The sequence below is a fragment of the Balaenoptera borealis genome (assembly GCF_965194805.1).
Source record: "Balaenoptera borealis genome assembly, chromosome: 16".
In the NCBI taxonomy this organism is placed as follows: Eukaryota; Metazoa; Chordata; class Mammalia; order Artiodactyla; family Balaenopteridae; genus Balaenoptera; species Balaenoptera borealis.
The window spans coordinates 28,193,198-28,213,418 of record NC_138872.1 but is presented as its reverse complement, the minus strand read 5'-3'; the positions used below and the strand labels follow the sequence as shown (position 1 = coordinate 28,213,418).

Below are 20,221 nucleotides of genomic sequence, written 5' to 3'. Positions count from 1 at the left end.
CCCAGCGCGTCCCCCCAGGCAGCAGCCAGGGCAGGGTGAGGAAGGGGTCAGAGAGGCGGGCCTCGGATTCCCAAGGAGCACACCCCCTCCTGTCCCTGTGGGGTGGTTAAGAAGTCACCCGGATCTGGGCCTGTGTGCAGCTCGCCCGACCCTCACTCTTCTCCTCGACGCTGTCTCCCCCTCCTCCCCACCCCTCACCCATCTTCCCCCGCCTCCCCCTCTCCTCTCGGCCCAGGCCCACCACCTCCCCCGCCCCTGGCTCTCAGAAAGCCCTGGAAAGGCTGCTTTCTTTGAGACAGGAAGGTGTCCTCAAGTCTCAGGAAGGAAAAACAGTCAAGCTGAACCCACCAAGACCGTCTCCAAGGGGCCGGGGCTGGCACGGGGCCAGGACTGACATCACCTGGGAACTGCCACGGCCACAGCTGCAACACGCCTCCTGGGGGGACGAGCTTTTGCTATTTAAAAAAATAATAATAATAATAAAAAAAACCGTTTCCAGTCTGGTGTTTTTAAATGTGCTTTTTATAGTGGGCCCTGGGGCGTGGGTGTTTTGGTGTCCCCCCCACTCCCCTTTTTCCTCACGTCCTGATTTTCACACCACACGATGCAGCCTTTGACCAATTCCAGCTCATTCCCGGGAATTCTGGGTGGGACCTCCTTCCAGTCTCTGATTCCCTCAGATTATCTCTTATCTATCTAGATACATTTAATTTTAACTTTTAAAAAATATACCAATAATATTTGCCCATGGTACCAAATTCAAAAGTTACCTAAGAGCATCAGGTGAAAGTAAGCCTCTCCCCCAGCCTCCATCACCTCCTGTCTGTCCACTGAGGCAATCCCTGTTTTATTTTATTCAACAAAATCTCCTCTAATGCTTACTAGTGCCACTCTTCTAAGCAATTATCTAATATTAATTCGTTTAATCTTCATAAAAACCATGTGAGGTAGGGTTCCCATTGGCTATATTCTTGTGAATATTGCCAAAGATATTCTATGCACAGAGAAGCATATCTAGATCTATAATCTTACCTGCTAACTCCCTTTTTAAAAATAGAAGCTTGTTATACACCCTGGTCTGCACTTTGTTTCACTTACTTAAAAATGTGTATTGGAATCATTCCATATTGGTGCATAAAGAGGTTCCTCATTCATCTTTACAGCTGCATGGTATTCCCTTCTACGGAAGGATTACCATAATATAATTAATGTGTCCACTCTTGGGTGGACATTAAGGATGTTTCCAATGTTTTCTCTTGCGAATAATGCTGCAATGAATTGCCAAAGTGATCTTTCCAAAGCATGACTTGGACCTCATCAGTCCAATATTCAAAAATTCTCCACCTTTCTCTTGTATGCAGAAGGGCTTCTAGAATGTAGGGGTTATCAAGAACCCCTCTGAGACGCTGATGAAAGCAATAAACCTGCTCTCTAAAAACAGCTCATGGACAACTGAGCTTCATATGAAGTTCAGAGACTCCTGGAAACCCCAACATGGTCACAGTAATGCCAAGACACCTCCCCCTGGCTGTGTGATGTGCCCATGGCTTTGAACTGGGCACTCTGCACTGCCAGCTTTGCTGCTTCTAAGTTACAGGGCTGTGGGAAAATTGCTTAATCTCACCAAGCCTTGGTTTTCTCATCTCTAAAATGGGGTTAATTATAGTGGCTTCCCCCTAGGATTGTGAAAAATAAATTAGCTCCAGACTCTGAAGTACTTAGCTTGGCGCATAGCAAGTCCTTAACCCAGGTTAGCTATTGTTTCTGCAAGACGCATTCCAAACTTATTCATTTATTCAACAAATATTTATTGAGAACATATTATGAGCAGAGAACTGGGGGGGTTCAGGGAGGTGAGGAGAGGGAGAGACTTGTAAAAAATCAAACCAAACCAAGCAGCCATGTGTGACAGCATGCTCCGGGCTCTGATGGTAGAAGAGGCAGGGGGCTGAGGGAACACAGAAGAGGAAGCAGCTAAGGCACCTTGGGGTAGGGATGGTCAGGAAAGACTCTGCAGAGAGTTTTTGACTAGAGCGGAAGCTACAGGAGGGCATAGACTTTGCCTGTGTTTCCCACTGCTACCTCACCTGGCACGTAGTAGGTGCTCACTAAATGGTTGTGGGTAAATTCACTGATAAAGGGCACCCTTCCACAGAAGGAGGACACAGGCAGAGGAATAGACTGAATTTCTGTACAATTCGGGCATATCCCTCCTTGCCAGCCCCTTGCCCACCACTTCTCTAGCCCCCTCCTCTCTCCAGCCGCACTGTGCCATTCCGGGCACTGTCCCACTGCCTGAGATGCTCCCCTCACTGGAAAGATCGCTTCTTCTTTATGCATCAAAATCCTCTTCATTTTTCAAAACGCTGCTCAAACCCACCTCCACAAGAAAGGATTCCCGGACAAGACTTCATCACTCCAACCACTGTCCCCTTCCAACTTTCCCATGACACTGTGTTTCTGCCTGGAATTGGCCAGGTCTCTTTCAGTTGTAAGTGACAGAAATCCAGCTCAAAGTAGCTAATGGGAAAAAAAAAAAAGTGAGTTATTGGTTTCCAGAACTGAGTTCAGGGCACCGATTTCATGGCTGAATCCAAGTGATGTTATGATATAATTAGAACTTTCTCCATCTCTCATCCCTGTTTTCCTGGATGTCAGCTTCATTCTCAGAGAGTCTCTCCTCTTTTGGTGGCAAAGATGGCTGTCAGCAACTCTAGATCATGACTTATCTTTTTGGAAACCCCTTTGGAGCAGGCCCTTCCCCTAGTAGTTCCAGCAAAAGTCCAAGAGAAGACCCCCACTGGCCTACCTTGGGTCACATGCCCAACCTTGTGCCAACCCCTATGGCTAGAGGGACAAAGCCAGGCCTAGTTCTGTGCTCATCTCTGAAGTGGGTGTGGGGTTTGCCTGGCCTGAGCTACAAGAACCGAGAGTGGGGGAGGGGTGGTTTTCCAAAAGAAATGGCCACTCAGCAGGCAAAAGCCCCAGATGTCACTAGTCATAGATGTAACAGCTATGCCTCTGTTGGAGCACTGGCTACACTGCCACCAGGAACTTGAGTTATTTTTGTAGGATGTGTCTTCCTCCGAATCTGTGAGCTCCCCTGGGGCAAGGTCCCAGCCCAGGGTCTAGCACATGGACTCAGCATGATGGACACCAGCGTGCTTCCTTCCTCTCCTTCATGACCCGGGCCCTCTTTGCACTCAGTCTGTGTTTTGGCCAGCTTTGGGAAGACCCTGACCCTAGCCAGTGCAGTGGCCAGGCCCGTGGAAGTGCACGTGATCCCTGGCTTCTGCCCTATCCCTCTGGCACAGAATGTCCCCGCCACAAGGGGATCGAGAGGTCCAGTTCTCAGTCCATGTCATCTATGTGACCTTGAAAGAGTCCCTTCCCTTCACTAAGCCTCAGTGGTCCTTTCTGTTCAATAGGGTGTGGGAGAGGCATTTGACCTGAGAGGCATTTCCTCCTTTTCAGCCCATCAAGTCCCTCTTTACAATTTTTTCCATGTCAGGGTACCACCTGTGCTGACAGTTATATAATATTTTTTTTTCTTTAAATGAACTGTCTTTTAAAAACATAGATATATTCATTTCGAAAGGGAACTTTAGATCCCTCCATAAATGGAAAACCAGTATCTTGTGCCATAAATAGAAGGTAACCATAAAAATAAGTACAATGAAAACAAAACAATGTCATTAAATTTTTGCCAGATCCGGCTGCCTGCCGAAGGCTCAGAGGTGGAGGCCTGCTCTCTGTTAAAAAGGGAAGTAAGTGTTAAGAGAGGTGTTAAAAACACACCAGCATTCAACAGAGACTTTCTCCTCAATAACAAGTTGAAGGAAAACGGGAAAGGGAGGAAAATTCCACTCTGGGCCCAGTTGTTCTTAAGCTGAGAGTGGCTCCACCTGGAAGCAGCTCAGGTGGGACCCGTCCCAGTCTTAGGAAGCTGTCCCTCCCATGGAGGGGCCGTGCCTCCCCTGCACACAGGCCAGGTTGGGAGGGGTCAGAGCCCAGCCTGGATAGAACTCAAGTTTGGAGCTCTGGTTCATGTTTCATGGACAGAGGAGTCTCTGCCTGCTCAGTCCCAGCTCCTCTCACCAAGCATGGCCTGGGGTTAATGATGTAGTTTTCATTTGCATAAATTCGCATGAAGAAACTCTGGGAAGATCAGAAACTAATAAAGGTGGGAACCAGGCAGATGGGAAACAGAGTGGGAATAAGACTCTTCACAGGATCCCTTTTTTATACTTTTTGAACTATATGAATATATTACTGACTCAAATTTTAAATAATAAAAACAAACATTTATTAGCACCTGTTATGTAAGCAGACTTAGTGTTAGTCACTGAGTTCATTCATACATTCACTCATTCACTCTTTTATCACTGTGCTTCCACTGGCTCCTTTACTGTTCCTCAGATACACCCAACTCTTTTCTACCCCAGGGCCTTTGCACATCCTGTCCACTCTGCTTGGGATGCTAGCCTCTTCTCATTCTTCAGGCTGCATCTTAAACATCATCTTCTCAGGAAGTCCTTACAAAACTGCATTATTTAAAGCCGAGATTAGCAAACAATGGCCCATATTCCAAATCTGGCCCACCACTTGTTTTTATAAATAAAGTTTTATTGGAACACAGCCATGCACATTCATTTACATATTGTCTATGGTTGCTTTCCCATTATAATTCACACTTAAGAATTGTGACAGAGACTGGATGTCCCTCAAAGCCTAAAATATTTACTATTTGGTCCCTTAACAGAAAAAGTTTGCTGACCCCTGATCCAAAGCAATCTTTCCCTCTTCCCAAGTTCTTTTTTTTTTCTTTTTCTTTTTTTTGACTGAAGTATAGTTGATGTCCAATGTTGTGTTAGTTTCTGCTGTACAGCAAAGAATTCAATTATACATTATATATATACATTCTTTTTCATATTCTTTTCCATTATGGTTTATCACAGGATATTGAATATAGTTCCCTGTGCTATACAGTAGGACCTTGTTGTCCCCAGTTCATCTTTTTTTTTTTTTTAATTTATTAATTTATTTATTTTTGGCTGAGTTGGGTCTTCATTGCTGCGCGTAGGATTTCTCTAGTTGCGGCGAGCGGGGGCTACTCTTCGTTGCGGTGCGTGGGCTTCTCATTGCGGTGGCTTCTCTTGTTGCGGAGCACGGGCTGTAGGCACACCGGCTTCAGTAGTTGAGGCTCACGGGCTCTAGAGCTCAGGCTCAGTAGTTGTGGCTCACAGGCTTAGTTGCTCCGCGGCATGTGGGATCTTCCCGGACCAGGGCTCGAACTTGTGTCTCCTGCATTGGCAGGCAGATTCTTAACTGCTGCGCCACCAGGGAAGCCCCCCCAGTTCATCTTGATTGATCACTACATTTATTTATTTCATGGCACTTACAACAGTTTATAATTATCCTGGTTGTTTTGTGTGTGTGTGTGTATAATTGTTTGTTGTCTCAAAGAAAACTTAAGAGACAAAAGCAGCTAGAAAGCAAACAAAAATTTCCCTGAAAAGAAGTTTTACAAGAAGGTCCAGGTTTTAGAATGATAAATCACCAAATAAAAGATATAACAGATATTTCAAGGGAAAAAAATTACCAAGGATTAGTTTGTCCAAGGTAGAAAAAACAATTTTCTCACCTGATTATTATTCCTGCAGAGGTAATCGCATATTTTTGGACATAGTTTTGCAGAAGTAAGAAATAAAGCTGTTTTTGTTAGGGAGTCAGTAATTCACAGGAAATACTCAAGGCTTTGATTATTTGGGGATTTAGAACTAGACAGAGGAGCCCTGGTTTTTCTCAGGGTATAAAGTGCTTTTATAATCTGATCTATTAGACAAAAATGGTGAAGACTCAGTTTGGCTTCCAAAAATTATCTGTTCCCCAGCCCTCTGCCCCACTATTAGAACATAAGGGAACATTATAACATTCTCCCCGAGGGAGATACTATGTCTGTATGGTTTACCTCTGTATTACCAGTACCTAGTACAGGTCTGACTCATATCAAGGAAAATTGTAAAAGACTTTGAAATGGCAAAAAGCAAAACAAAACAAAACAAAAACCACAACAGGCTGTCCTACTGAATGCTATGCCTTGCCTTCACCTCATTTCAGGTTAACTGATTCTATGGTGGTAGATGTCTTTCCTTATCTTTGAGCTATTGTACATCTCTGTAAGTTGTAACAAGACTGATAGTGATACAAATAATTCTTGGTCATAGAGAAGCAAGTAAGTTTTATCTGCTGGAGGTACAACTGTCCCCCCACCCCCCACTCCCTTTCCCATCCCTCTTGGAAGAAAATAGTTTTGCATCTTTAGCAAATTAATTTCAGCATATATATGCTTTGGATTCTCCTTTGAATTAGTTTTTAACACCTATTGTTTCCCTTATGAATTAATAATTTAAATAAAAACTTTGATACATGTTCATTTTATATTTGAACAAGAAACATGATTTTATTCTATTGCAAAAATTATCTTTTAACACATATAATCTCTCTTGTTAAGTATTCATATAATGAATGCTGGAGTGAATAGTGACTATGTTCTCATAGCATTCTGTACTTCTCATAGCACTGATTTAATAATTTAATATTTATAGTTATTTGTGCATTCATTTGTATATTATCTGTTTCTCCTGACCATAAGCTCCATGAGGGCAAGGACTTTGTCTGACTTGCTTCCCACTGTGTTCCCCAGAGACTAGCAGGGTGGCTAGCACTGACACACAGTAGGTGATTATATACACATATATACGTACGCTTGGGTGCATGTATACATATATATACACATGTATATGTCATATGTATCTATACATTATACAATTATACAATTTTATGGAGAGAGAGAGAGAGACTGTGTTATGTGCTGCCCAGTTTAGAATAGACCTGGACACCTCTGTAAAGCTCCCAGTACAAGATGGAATGCTTTCAAATTTCTGGGATAAACTAAATAAACAGAAGGAGAAAGAAAGGAAAGAAGGAAGGAAGGAAGGAGGGAGGGAGGAAAGAAGGAAGAAAGAAGGTGGGTAGAGAGGGAGGAAGAAAGAAAGAAAGAAGGAGGGGAGGGAGGGAGGGAGGAAACCGGTGCTGGTTCTCTGATAGGAACGGGATGAGCTGGTGGCATTCAAGACACACCGCACGTCCCCTGTTCAACTTCAGGCACCACCTCTCCTCACTGATGAGGTAGCAGAGGCCAAAATGCTCTGTGGGCCGCTGAGCATTTTATTGAGGAAGGGCTGCAATTACTGTGCTGTCTCTTCCGCCCCCCACACTGCCTCCTCCTTCCCAGGCTCTTCTCTGCCCCTTCACCCAATCCAGCCCTCTTGTAAGTCACCTTCCTGAGTCCCTCCACTGTTGCTGGCCGCCTCCCAGACGCCCAGCCTGACCTTTAGTCCTTTCCATTTCGATCATCACCAGGCAAAAGCCCTCTAACCCACTTGCTCTGATTCTATCATATCATCAAAACTCTATCCAAGGTCTGAGAGGTCCTTTTTCCTAAGTCTGAGCTAGAAGCTGCCAGGGATATCAGGGTGATTAAATGCAGCCCCCTGCCATCAGGGAGCTCGCAGTCTAGTGGGAGAGACCATATATGTCCCTATGGAGTCTTCACACCATGAAGAACACTGGTGCTCACACATAGGCTCCTTATTTGTGACAGAGACCACCGGTTGCCCCTCATACCCATTCTCCCCTTCTCGTGTAGAAGTAAAACCTCTGACGTTTAGCCGGACACTTAGCCACACGAAACAGACTCTATTTCCCAGCTTCCCCCTTGCAGCTAGTTCTAGCCATGTGACTAAATTCTGACCAATGGTACGCAAACAGTGCCTTTCCTCACCCCTCCACGCCCTGCCCGCTGGCTGTGGTGTAGACATGGGGGAGCCATCTGAGACCATAGGGACCAGGCAACACCCTAGGGATGGGAGAGCTACAAGATAGGAGGAGCCTGGGACCCCAACTCCATCGAGCTAGTCCTGGATTATTTACATCCAGACCTGAGAGAAATAAAATTCTATCTTCTTTATGCTATCATTACTTAGGATTTGTGTTGCTTAGGATTACTTAGAAGAAATGAGCCTATATGCTCTATATTCTAGTTGGTCATCCATTTTCTTTGCAATAGAATTCAAACAAGAACCAATATTTATTGTCCACTATGTGCCAGGCACTGTTTAAAAGTCTGGGGATAGGGCTTCCCTGGTGGCACAGTGGTTGAGAGTCCGCCTGCCGGTGCAGGGGACACGGGTTCGAGCCCTGGTCTGGGAGGATCCCACATGCCGCGGAGCAGCTGGGCCCGTGAGCCACAATTACTGAGCCTGCGTGTCTGGAGCCTGTGCTCCGCAACAAGAGAGGCCGCGATGGTGAGAGGCCCGCGCACCGCGATGAAGAGTGGCCCCCGCTTGCCGCAACTAGAGAAAGCCCTCGCACAGAGACAGAGACCCAACACAGCCAAAAATAAATAAATAAATAAATTTTTAAAAAAGGTTACACACTTTAAAAAAAAAAAAAAAAAAGTCTGGGGATACAGAGAGAATCTCCACTGTGATGGAGCATACATTTTAGTACATAAGTAATTTTGTCTAAGTCATGTATGATTCTCCTCTTCCTACTGCCCCTCCTCCTTCCCTACTCATCCCCCATGCTCAGTGACTAGCGTAACAATATACCATGCCCAAAGGACCATGAGAGAGAGGAAGCAGAGTGGGAAAGACATGGAATTTGTAGCCACATGAACTAGATTTAACTCCTAGTTTACCTTCTCAGAGACTCGGTCTCCTCATCTGTAAAATGTAAATAAAAGTAATAACTACTTCTTAGGGTTTCTGCAGGTGGGGAACAAAATGAGATTATGCATGGAAAGCTTAACACATAGTCTGTGCTGAATAAAACATGGCTGCGACAGTGTAACAATATTGCCGTGTAACAATATTATTAATAATTACCTGAGTAAAGGCAGCAAGGAGATGCTAGGGGTCTCCTTTCTGATCCAACTTCACCTCACCTCACTCCCTCCCAAGGCCATTCTTTTCTTCCCTTTGTCAAATCCGTGCCAGTTCCTGGTGCTTCTGGTGTCGCCTGCCCCTGAATGGAGAGCAGATGTCTAAGGAAATCCCCTTCACCACCCCATTCTGAAACAGCAGCCTCTCCCCTGCTTTGAGGTGGGCTTTCTTCACTTACATGTCTTCCCAGATTTGGGAAGTGGAAACACTCATCTAGGAGGCTGCAGGCCTAGTTACAAGTCTCTACCCTGTTGCTCTCAGTATGGTTGTACACTCATTTCCCTGCTTTAGGACTCAGTTTTCCCCCCCACAAAAACACCAGTTGAACTTCTACTTATCCTTCAAGACCCAGTTCAATAGCCACCCCTTTTGTGAATCATTCCTTCATTCCCTCAGACAGAATTTATGGCTCTTTCCTCTGTGTTCTCTCCAACGGTGCTTGGTACAATCATTCCGCTGTAAGAGTAGCCATCACATCATCACATTATGTTTAACTACTTCCTGGCTTGTCTGTCTTTCTCTACTAGACTCTGAACTACTTGAGGACAGATTGTAGTTTAGTCTGTATCCCTAGTGCAGATTACCTAGCAGGTAACATGGAAAATGAAACATAAGTGGATGGACAACTGGATAGATGGATACAAATGGATGATGAAATGTTTAGATTAATTGTATGTGTTTTTTTGTTTTTTTTTTAATTTTATAGCTACTTTATTTATTTATTTATTATTTATTTTTGGCTGTGTTGGGTCTTCGGTTCGTGCGAGGGCTTTCTCTATTTGCGGCAAGCGGGGGCCACTCTTCATCGCGGTGCAGGGACCGCTCTTCATCGCAGTGCGCGGGCCTTTCACTATCGCGGCCCCTCCCGTTGCGGGGCACAGGCTCCAGACGCGCAGGCTCAGTAGTTGTGGCTCACGGGCCCAGCTGCTCCGTGGCATGTGGGATCTTCCCAGACCAGGGCTCGAACCCGTGTCCCCTGCATTAGCAGGCAGATTCTCAACCACTGCGCCACCAGGGAAGCCCTGTATGTGTTTTTATAGATGTCAGTTGCATAGATAATGATACATGTGTCTAATAAATGATAGCTATTTAGTAAAAGAGTGAATGAAGGATGGATGGTAGATGGAAGAGAAATAGGTGAAGAATAGATTGGTGAGTTGATGATTGGCTTGTGAATGATAGATACAAAGAAGTGAATGAGGAATATATGTTGGGTGGATACTTGACGTATGAGAAACAGTGGAAAGATAAATGACAAATGGAATAACGGATGGATGGATGAGGGATAAGTAGATGCATAAAGAATGGGTGAATGAGGAACTAATGAATGCATGAAAGATGGTGGATGGCTACTAATGGCTGGTGAATGGTCGACAGTTGAATGATGGATGGATGATAGATAAATGGTTAGATGGAATTATGATGGCTGGCTGGGTGGCTGGCTGAATGGATGTATGGGTGATAAACAGATTGATGAAGGGTAGCTATAGAATGGATGATAGGTAAATGGATAGTGTGTTGGTGGTGAATGCATGGTGATGGATAAGGAATAGATGGTGGGTGAAGGATGAATAGACGTTTGGCTAGATGGATGGTGGATGGGTGATAAATGAATCAGTGGTGTTTGAATGGATGTATGAAAAATGGATAAATGATAGCTGGATAGACTGATGATGTGTGAACAGTTCATGTATAGGCATGTGTGTTACCATGGATAATTTCTGAGGGTCTTTCTAACCCTGATATTTTGTGACTCCCTCTTTCCTGGGAGAGGAATGAAACTGATGTTTGATAAGCTTCCATGAGCCAGGCCTCTTCATGGGCGCTTGACTTACGTCATCTCTAGTAATCATTGCAACAACACTGCAAGGCAGATATTGTTATGCTCACTTTACAAGGAGGAAAATAAGGTCCAGTGGGAGGAAGAGATTTTTCTCAAGCCTGGCTCCACCTTGCTTCTGTGTTTCTTTTCTCCTTCTCCCTCTAGTAGTACCTCATCCCCTCTGCTAACAATTTTACACATCCCTGCACCATTCATGTTTTGCCTCCTCCAAGAGCCCCTCAACCCTGCCCCCGGGGAGCCTTCTATTCTACACTTGAGACCTCCTCGCCCTGCCCTTTTCTACATTTCACTGGTTCCTACCATGATTCACAGTTTTCATCAATACAACCATTTATTGAGTGCCTACCATATGCTCGGCATTGAGCTTGGTGCTCTACATATATTACCTCATTTTCTGTCCATGAGAGCCCTAAAGGTAGCTATTATTACCCTGACTTTAAATGTGAGGAAGTCAAGACTCAGAGAAGTACAGTGACATGCCCAAGGTCACCAGCTAGTTAGTGATGAAGATGGGGGTGAAACTCTGGTCTGTTCAGTTCCAAAGCCTGCATCTTAAACCTTGATGCTATATTTCCTCTTGGCTACTGGGATGTTTGGTTATCCACATTTATTTGTTTAAGTGTGTATATACCTGTATGCCCACGTGTTTGTGTCCAATTCTTCCATGAATTGGAAGAGAGACACTTTCTCACACTTTTCCTGAACCCACTTCAGTATCAGATACAGAGAAGATCCATAGAACATTAATGAAGAAAGAGCCACCTTGGACATCCTGGAGTTCAACCCCTTTATGTTCCCAGTGAGAACACCCCAGGTCAGAGAAATGATGCAACATGCTCAAGGCCACACAGCAGGCTGATGGCTGAGCTAGGACCTGAATCTGAGCCTTGGTGCTCAGCCAAAAATTTATTGGGAGGAGGAGAAGGAGGAGAAGAAGAAGAAGAAGAAGAGGAAGAGGAAGAGGAAGAAGGAGAAGGAGAAGGGGAAGAAGAAGAAGAAGAAGAAGAAAGAGGAGGGAGAGAAGGAGAAGGGAAAGAAAAAGAAGAAGAAAGAGGCAGAGGGGACTTCCCTGGTGGAACAGTGGTTAAGAATCTGCCTGCCAATGCAGGGGACACGGGTTCGAGCCCTGGTCCGGGAAGATCCCACATGCCGCAGAGCAACTAAGCCCGTGAGCCACAACTACTGAGCCTGTGCTCTAGAGCCCACGAGCCACAACTACTGAGCCCGTGCGCCACAACTACTGAAACCCACGCACCTAGAGCCCGTGCTTTGCAACAAGAGAAGCCACCGCAATGAGAAGCCCACACACCGCAACGAAGAGTAGCCCCCGCTCGCCGCAACTAGAGAAAGCCCGCGAGCAGCAATGAAGACCCAACACAGCCAAAAATAAATAAATTAAATAAATAAATTTATTTTTTTAAAAAAGGAGGAGGAGCAGAAGAAAAGAGGAATAAGGAGGAGGAGGAGGAGAGGAAGAAGAAGGGAAAGGAGGAGGGAGGAGAAGTACAGCAGGTGTAACTCTCAGGCCACATCCAAAATAAATAGTCTCCATTCCACTGAGTGGTAGAAACTTAATCTTGGTCAATTCTGGGTGTCTTCTTTCACTTTCTCCTCTCAGGTCACCTACTCCCCCACCTCCCTGTGCGTGCAGAAAGGCTCCTGGTCCAGGGGGCCTGCACACCTACTCAGACATCTAGGTTCATGGCTTCCTTAGGTTTAACCCAGGAGTGGGACCGTAAGTCCTGCTCTCTGATCCCTTAAGATTACCTGGGGTTTCTGTATTCTTTCTTCAGCATCACACACCAGTATCTACTCACTCCCTAGCTTCCTATATCCGACCCTCTGTATTACTTGGGATGCTAGTTCAGCTAGTGTAACACAGGCCAAACTATGTCCTAAAAAAGATAGAAGTTGATTTCTCTCTCACTAACCAGTAGAGGGTAAGAAGTGCAGCTGATATGGAGTCCCATGGTGTCAGAGACCCTGGCTCCTTCCACTTTGTTGCCCTGACGTCCTTCACATGTGGCTTCCATCTTGTGGCCCAAGATGGCCTCTCCAGATTCTACCACCATGTCAAACTCCAGCTGCCAGGAGTAGAAGAGGAGTGGTGAGAGAATGTCCCTTTTTTCTTTAAATACATGACCCAGAAGTTGCACACACCACTGGGTTCACATATCCCTTGTCAGAACCTGGTCATGCAGCCACATCTAATCACGAAGCACACTGGGAAATGTCGTCTTCAGCTATGTGGCCATCTGCAGCTACAGAAGAAGGGGAAATCCGATAATTGCATGACGACTAAGTATCTCTGCTACACTGCCTTTCTCTCCACCTCCCAGATAATCTTTATCTCATTTCCTAAAGAGGAAAACCAATTCTGACTCATCTATTCTTCTCTTGAGGGTATAAATTGCATACCCTCAAATTCCTCATGGCTTTGACTAAATTCCATCATTTTTCCAAACCAAAAGCTTGGGCTTTGAGACTCAGAAAAAAATGCCTTCCATTTCTGCCTCACTATCCCCTCTCTAAGGTGATGGAGGCCACTAACAAACAGGAGAAAGGTAAGGTGTAAAATACAGGAGATGCCTTCAACATTACAAAATGTTTACAGCTACAGATACAACTCAGACATCTCCTTTTCCTGATAGGTCTTTTGGTGGCTTCTCCTGACCTTAGACTCTTAGTCTTGGCTTAAAGGATAACTCCTCAAAGAGGCGTTCTCTGCCCATCCTATTTGTTTCCTTCCTAACAGACACCACGATATGTAAGTTATAAATATATACACTTTATTTGATTTGTGAATGACACCATGTCTGTCTTTTCATCTGTGTATCTTCAGCATCTGGCACAATGCCCAACGCACAGTAGATGCTCAGCAAATGTATTAGATTGAATGATGAATTTGCGTACCAGGGCCCTGTGAGGTGCAAAAAATGTTCAAATCGTTTCCCAGGTGACTAAAAATGGAGTGGCTGTAACTGTATTTATACTTAGTGGCCCAGGAAGAACTATGTTTCTTTGACCCTAGAAGTCAAAGCATTAACATGGGTGGGGTTTTTCCCAGTGGCCGTGGGGGAGGCATGCTGGAGGGCCATGTGGGCTGCTACATCTTGAGAAATAACCAGTCACAGACCTTCTTCTTGAACCCCAACCAATATCAAGATGTTCCCACCCATCCAGGACTTAAATCAACCCAGGAAAAAAGGGAGGAAGGGGAAATCTTGACTCACTCAATTTCATTCAAATCTGAAATGACTATTTTTTTGTCTAGATTTGATTGAAGTTTGCATTTTTTGACATCAGGAAAAATAGGAGCTCAGGAGAAGCAAAATCCTTATAGAAAATGGAGTGTTAACGTTTTTTGCATGTCTGAGTACATGGCTGAGAGGTGTGTTTTGGCCACATTAGAATGATGCCATTCTGGAATCACAGGTGGGTCAACTTATGAAAACTTGTAATCACAGAGTTAAAGTCACTCAATCTTAGAATCACTTAAGGTTAGAATCATAACCTTATATTATGTATTCAGAAAGAAAGTTAGAGATTGTCTTAGTTTGGATTCCCCCGAAAGCAGAACCTGAGACAAGGATTTGGGTGCCAAGTAGCCCAGGAAGCAAGGGGGATCTGGGAGAGTGAAACAAGGAAGGCAGGAAAAGCAATAAAAAAAGGGAGTGGGACTTCCCTGTTGGCGCAGTGGTTAAGACTCCACCTGCCAGTGCAGGGGACACAGGTTCGAGCCCTGGTCTGGGAAGATCCCACATGTTAGTTGCCGTGGAGCAACTAAGCCCGTGTGTCACAATTACTGAAGCCCGTGCGCCTAGAGCCTGTGCTCCACAACAAAGAGAAGCCACTGCAATGAGAAGCCCGCGCACCGCAACGAAGAGTAGCCCCCACTCGCCGCAACTAGAGAAAGCCTGCGCCCAGCAATGAAGACCCAACGCAGCCAAAAGTAAATAAATAAATGTATTAAATAAAAATAGAAAAGGGAGTGACTGAGTCAGTTTCCAACATGGGTGACAGGTGCCCTATCTCACCGCTAACCTTCTGAGCAGCCAAGGGGAATCACCTCCAGTGGATAAGAGGCTGAGACAATTACCTACCAACTCCCATCCCCCCCCAGCCCCCACCCCGTGATGGAGGGTTGCCCCTGGGCGGGTCAATTCCTCCCAAGTCCTGGCTGAGAGTTCCCAAGGCTTCAGAGAAGCCAAATGACTGAGAGGTGCTTGAAATGGGATAACATCAGTATGCTGGGAAGTGCCCACCACAGCTCCAGCTAAAATCAGTGGTGGTCTGAGGGGACAAGGTGTGGGACACTAATAACAACTAATATCCCAATTTCACCCCAACACAAGAATTCCCTTCTAAAGGTCTAGACTGGGAGTCTGCAGGCTACACCAGTCTAGGGGATCCATTTTGTTTCTTTAGCACCTTGTTAAAATGAAATCAGAATCTAAAGCCCGTTAGGAGATGCCTGTAGTCTTCATTTTGCTATATGCCCCACCACTCCCCATTGCCCACATGCCTTCAGATTCCTGTTAGCTGCCCAGCCCTCAGAGGCATTTGACCCTGAGGCCCCTGCACAGGGCCTCTCATTAGCTACAGGGTCCTTAAGAAGATCTTTGTCTCGCATCTGTATCTCCAGTTCCCTGACACATAGTCTGGCCCGTGATAGGGCCTAATAAATCTGCCAGGGAATGGAGCCTCCGCTTGCATTTTTCTCTGCCTGGAAGCTCACTCCTTTCAAGGCTGCCTGTTGTATTGTCTACTACCTGCCCCCACCCCCTCCTGCCCAGGCCCCAGGCATTCCCAGTGGGGACTGGGGGTGAAACTCCCTGCTTGGGGTGAGCAGCAGGTTAATTTCCTCCTGGAGCTTCCCTCGGCAAACAATGAGACAATGGCGAGCCGGAGGTGGCCTGCGTAAGACAGCCGTGGAGGGGAAGTTGTAATCTGTGCGTGAAGCCAGGAGCAGGCAAACGGCAAGAAAAGCAGCCTGGGCCAGACCGGGCCCTCCACCCAGCCGGCCCCTGGGACCAACCTGAAGGTCACCTGAGTCGCCCTTGAGGAAAACAGCCACGAACCACCATAGTGAGGAGAAAACACGGATGGGTGGGGCTCACCCCCACACCCCTTCCCTATCCAGATGGTCCTAGTTCCTCCCTGCATAACCCCATCTGCCCACATTCTGAGCCCTGCTGGCCGGGAGACATCCCCAGACAGACACCATCTGATTCTGGCTTTGTTCTGGTGCTGTGACCTTGGGGCGTGTTACTTAACCTCTCTGTGTCGTTGGCTCCTTATCTGTAAAAAGGGAATAATACCACCTCCTTCCCCTGGTTGTCAAGAGGATTCCTCCATCACCCCACAGGCATTTATTGGGCATCTGCTATGTGCAGGCACTGTGTTGGATGCTGGGGCTACAGTTCTGAATGAGACAGCGTCCCTGCCCTCATGGATTACAGTCTTAATATGGAGACAGTCAATAACCAAGTAACAGTCACACCATGAAATTACAACAGTGATGGGTGTTACCAGGAGAAGAGGCGGCACCATTAGGACCATTGAACATGAGACCCAACCTAGTTTGCAGGTCAGGGTGGGCTTCCTCTAGGAAGAGGCAGTTAAACTCAGCTGAACAGGACGTGGAAGTTTACTAGGCCAAGGGGGAAGGGTATAGGAATCAATGCAAAGGCCTGGATGCTGGAACAAAGTTGGCATTAATGAGGAAGAGCCAGGAGGCCTGGGCACCTGTGACAGGAGTTTGTTCTTCATCTGGAGAGCAAAAGGAGGTCACTGAAGATTGCAGTGGAGTGAAACGGTCTCACTGGCTTTCAGCTAATGCATGGCAGCACTTAGCACTGTGCCCAGGTAGGCGGGTTCCCTCCTCCCCGACAGGGGCTCCTGTCCAAGCACATCAGGCACGACAAACCACTGCTTTCCAACCCTCCCCATCACCACCAGGGCTGGGATTTGCTGTGCTCCCCTCACAGATGAGGAAACTGAGGCTGAGGACAGGGGAGAGAGGGAGGCTGACTGAGCACACCAATGGGTCCAGCCCCCTCTAGGGAGGGGGAAGAGTTGGAAGAGCGTCCTGAGACTGCAGAGACACCCAGGAGGACCCCTAGCCTCCTCTGCCTACACATCTCAAGGCAGCTCCTTGACCCTCGCGCCCCTAAATCCAGCTCTGTACCCAGAAAGGGAGAGGGGCTGCAGACAACTCAGGGGTATCCTCATCCCAGGTCATGACCCCACACATCTCCAGAAGCTGAGCAGTCTCATTCAAAGCCACACCTACACTCATCAAAGCCAGCCTTCAGCTCTGCCCAAGCGAGTGGCTTCAGACTCACAGAAAGAGCAGTTCCCACCATGGAAAGCTGTAGCTACGCCCTTCGTGGTCCTTCTTCTTAGCCATCTGAGTGCTATGAGCCCCCCTTTACTGAGGAGGAAACTGAGGCTTGAGGGGGACAGCTCCCTGCCCATACTCGCAGAGCTGGGAAGAAGCCGTGCCTGGTCTCAAAGCATCTCCTGCAGCCCCACCCCACGCCCTCCAACCCCTGTGGGTTAGTTTATAGACATGTCACTGCACGTGTCAGAGCCCTTGTTGGCTTCCCAGGGATGGAGCCAAAGCCCTTGTTGGGCTACAAGCCCCCAGCCTCTCTCTGTCCATCTCGTCACCCCGCACAGGCCTCCGCCTCCCTCCCTCACCTGCTCCCGCCTCAGAGCCTTCTGCACCCCCTGCTCCCTCTGCAGCCCGGCCTCCCTCATTCATGCCTCGGCTCTCCTGTCCCCCAGCAGAGGCCCTCCCCCAACCCTTGCTCCCTGCTTTACTTTTCCCCACAGTACTCATCTCTTCCTGACTGTATGGGGGTTTTTATATGTCTGTTGATTGTCTGAGCCTCGGTCTCCTATGTTCACTGCTGAGCCCCACAATGGTAAGTGCTCAACAAGTATTTGTCACATGAATAAATGGAGGACAGAGGGTCTCCAGTCCCACCCCTGCCCCAGTGTATCCCCCAAACCTGCATCCCCGACATCCCCCAAACACCTAGCTTGCTGGTGCTGGGCTTCTGGGTTTGGGAAGGGCTGGTGGTGCACAGCCATCCCCTCACTGGACCATCCACAGGCCTTGGCAGGTCCTGATCACAGGCCCCACACAAAGGAGCGAGGAGACCAGAGCTCAGCAGGAATGTGTGGCTTGTCCAAGGTCACAGAGCCCCAAAGGTCACAGAGCCACGATTCCTGGGGGGGGAGGGGCAGCGGGGGGGTTGCATCTCACAGCAGCCCATCACTGCAGCAGGAGGCGCCTCTTCTAGGAGGGCCCAATGAAATGGGAATCCTGAGGCTCCAGCTCACCCCCTTTCTCCAGAGAACCCAGTTATGTTTGGGGGCGGGTGTTGCTCTGCTGCCAGCAGCTTCCCTCCTCCCAGCACTGGGACTCCAGCTCCGCATGTTCCAGGAAATCCAGGCCGCATTTCCCTCCAGGAGCCACCGCCCAAAGGGACCCTCTGGGGAGAGACAGAGCATTTTTGAGGAAAAGGGGGGTGAGGGTTGGGGGTGTGGGAGAAAGAGTCACCAAAAAAAAAAAAAAAAATAGTGGCTGGGCCAGGAATGTGCCTGGGTGAATCGGAGCCAAGCCTCCTGTCACATCCACAGCTGTGCCGGCCAGGGCGGGTGCAGGGCGCAGGCGGGGCCAGGTCACTCTCAGGACAGGACACCAGCTGCCAACCTGCTCCTGGTGGATTCCCTGCCACCAGCCTGGTGGGGGAGGAGCTGGCAAGCGCCTGGGCCCAGAGTCAGGACCCGGGGCTCTGCCACCCCAGTCCACTCGCCAGCCTGGGCCTCGGTTTCCCCATCTGTGCAACAACGGGACTTGGAGAAATGCTGAGACAGTGACTTTTCAATAAGACACTGGTTGAATAAAGTGAGGGCAGCCACAATTTTTAGCAGGGGTTCTGGACCTGGGGTTCAGAATTCAGGGGCTCTGTGAACTTGGATAGGAACGAAATAACAACTTTATATTCACTAACCTGTAACTGAAACGCAGCATTTCCTTCAAGTACAAATGTGGACCACGAGCCCTGGCAGGGTCAGCAGTGACCTTGTCACAGTAGAAGTTGGAGACACTTAAGTCTGACATCACAGCACTTGCAGACCCCTCCATGTACTGTTTAAGCTCACTGAGACCCCATACCTGCCTGCACACCTTTTATTTAATGTGTTAATAAAGAAGCTTGTCTATTACTGCATCACAAACCCTTGTTGCTATTGCGGTAATGGCATCTCAGTATGATTGGCTTCCTTTGTATCCTATGCACTTTATTTTATGTGCTTAAAAAAACATGATTATGATAAGGGGTCCATCCCATCACCAGATGCCAAAGGGGTCCATGGTACAAAAAGTCCCTGCTTTATATGCAGCCATTTTTAGTTTTAAATGGGGAAGTACTCTGTATACTGACTTGGAACGATGTCAAAACACAGTGCTAAGTGCAATGCAAAAAGCAGGATACACCGGTGTCTGTGTAAGAACCAGGCTGAGTACCTACATTTGCTTGATGTGCAAGGAGCCCCAAACTGGGAACAGTGGTCTCAGGGAGACCCATCACTCAACACCTTGAGTACTGATTTTTTTTCCATATGCATAAATATTCAGAGTGAGTCAGGATTCTGGGAAGATGGCTGTGACTGTGGTGGAAACACAGTTTTTGACCTTCCCAAATCTCCACATCAAAACAGGCAAAGCAACTAGTTGGCAAACCAAAACCCCATGGACAAGATTTATATCAAAACCAGGTGACAAGGCGTCCTCACGAGTCCCCAAATACAAGTGGATGGAGACAAACCTGCACAGAATCAGCGTCTGCATAGGAGAACATTCCCTCTGTATTTGTCTCCAGGGATACATGAATTAATAATAAAGTCTCAGCCTCTGCCCTAAGGTCCAGGCTTAGTGGGAGACACAGATAATCACAGAAACACGTATAAAATTGCAACTGTGATAAAAGTAATTCTAAGAGTTCCAGATCCTGAAAGTATATAACAGAACCCACATCTGAAATATATCATGGTTGAAAAAAAAAAGAACAAAGAATAAAGGAAGAAAGAAAGAAAGAGCCCAGTACACAGACAGACACACAGATAACCCCTCCTTTGCAGGCCCATCTCAGCGGCCACAGGACAGTGAGGGCAGCTGTCCACCCACGCGGGCTCCAGGGGAGCTGCCCAGCCCCCAGCTCAGGGCTCAACACCCACTGCCCAACATCTTCCTTCACGATGAATCATGTTTGTGGACTAAAAACAAGGTGATGCAGCCAGGAAGTCTGTAGAGTCATCAGCATGGGGGCAGCCCCTCAAAGCGGAAAAAACACTA

At 47.2% G+C, this 20,221-nt stretch overlaps 1 long non-coding RNA gene across 1 annotated transcript in view; it reads right to left on the bottom strand.

The window, feature by feature from the left end:
* Window positions 1-466: 466 nt before the first annotated feature.
* LOC309613940 overlaps window positions 467-20,221 on the bottom strand; it is a 44,001-nt gene continuing 24,246 nt past the window's right edge. The window contains exon 3 of the long non-coding RNA XR_014235949.1: window positions 467-2,520. This is a non-coding gene — a long non-coding RNA (uncharacterized lncRNA). The remainder of the gene's footprint in view (window positions 2,521-20,221) is intronic.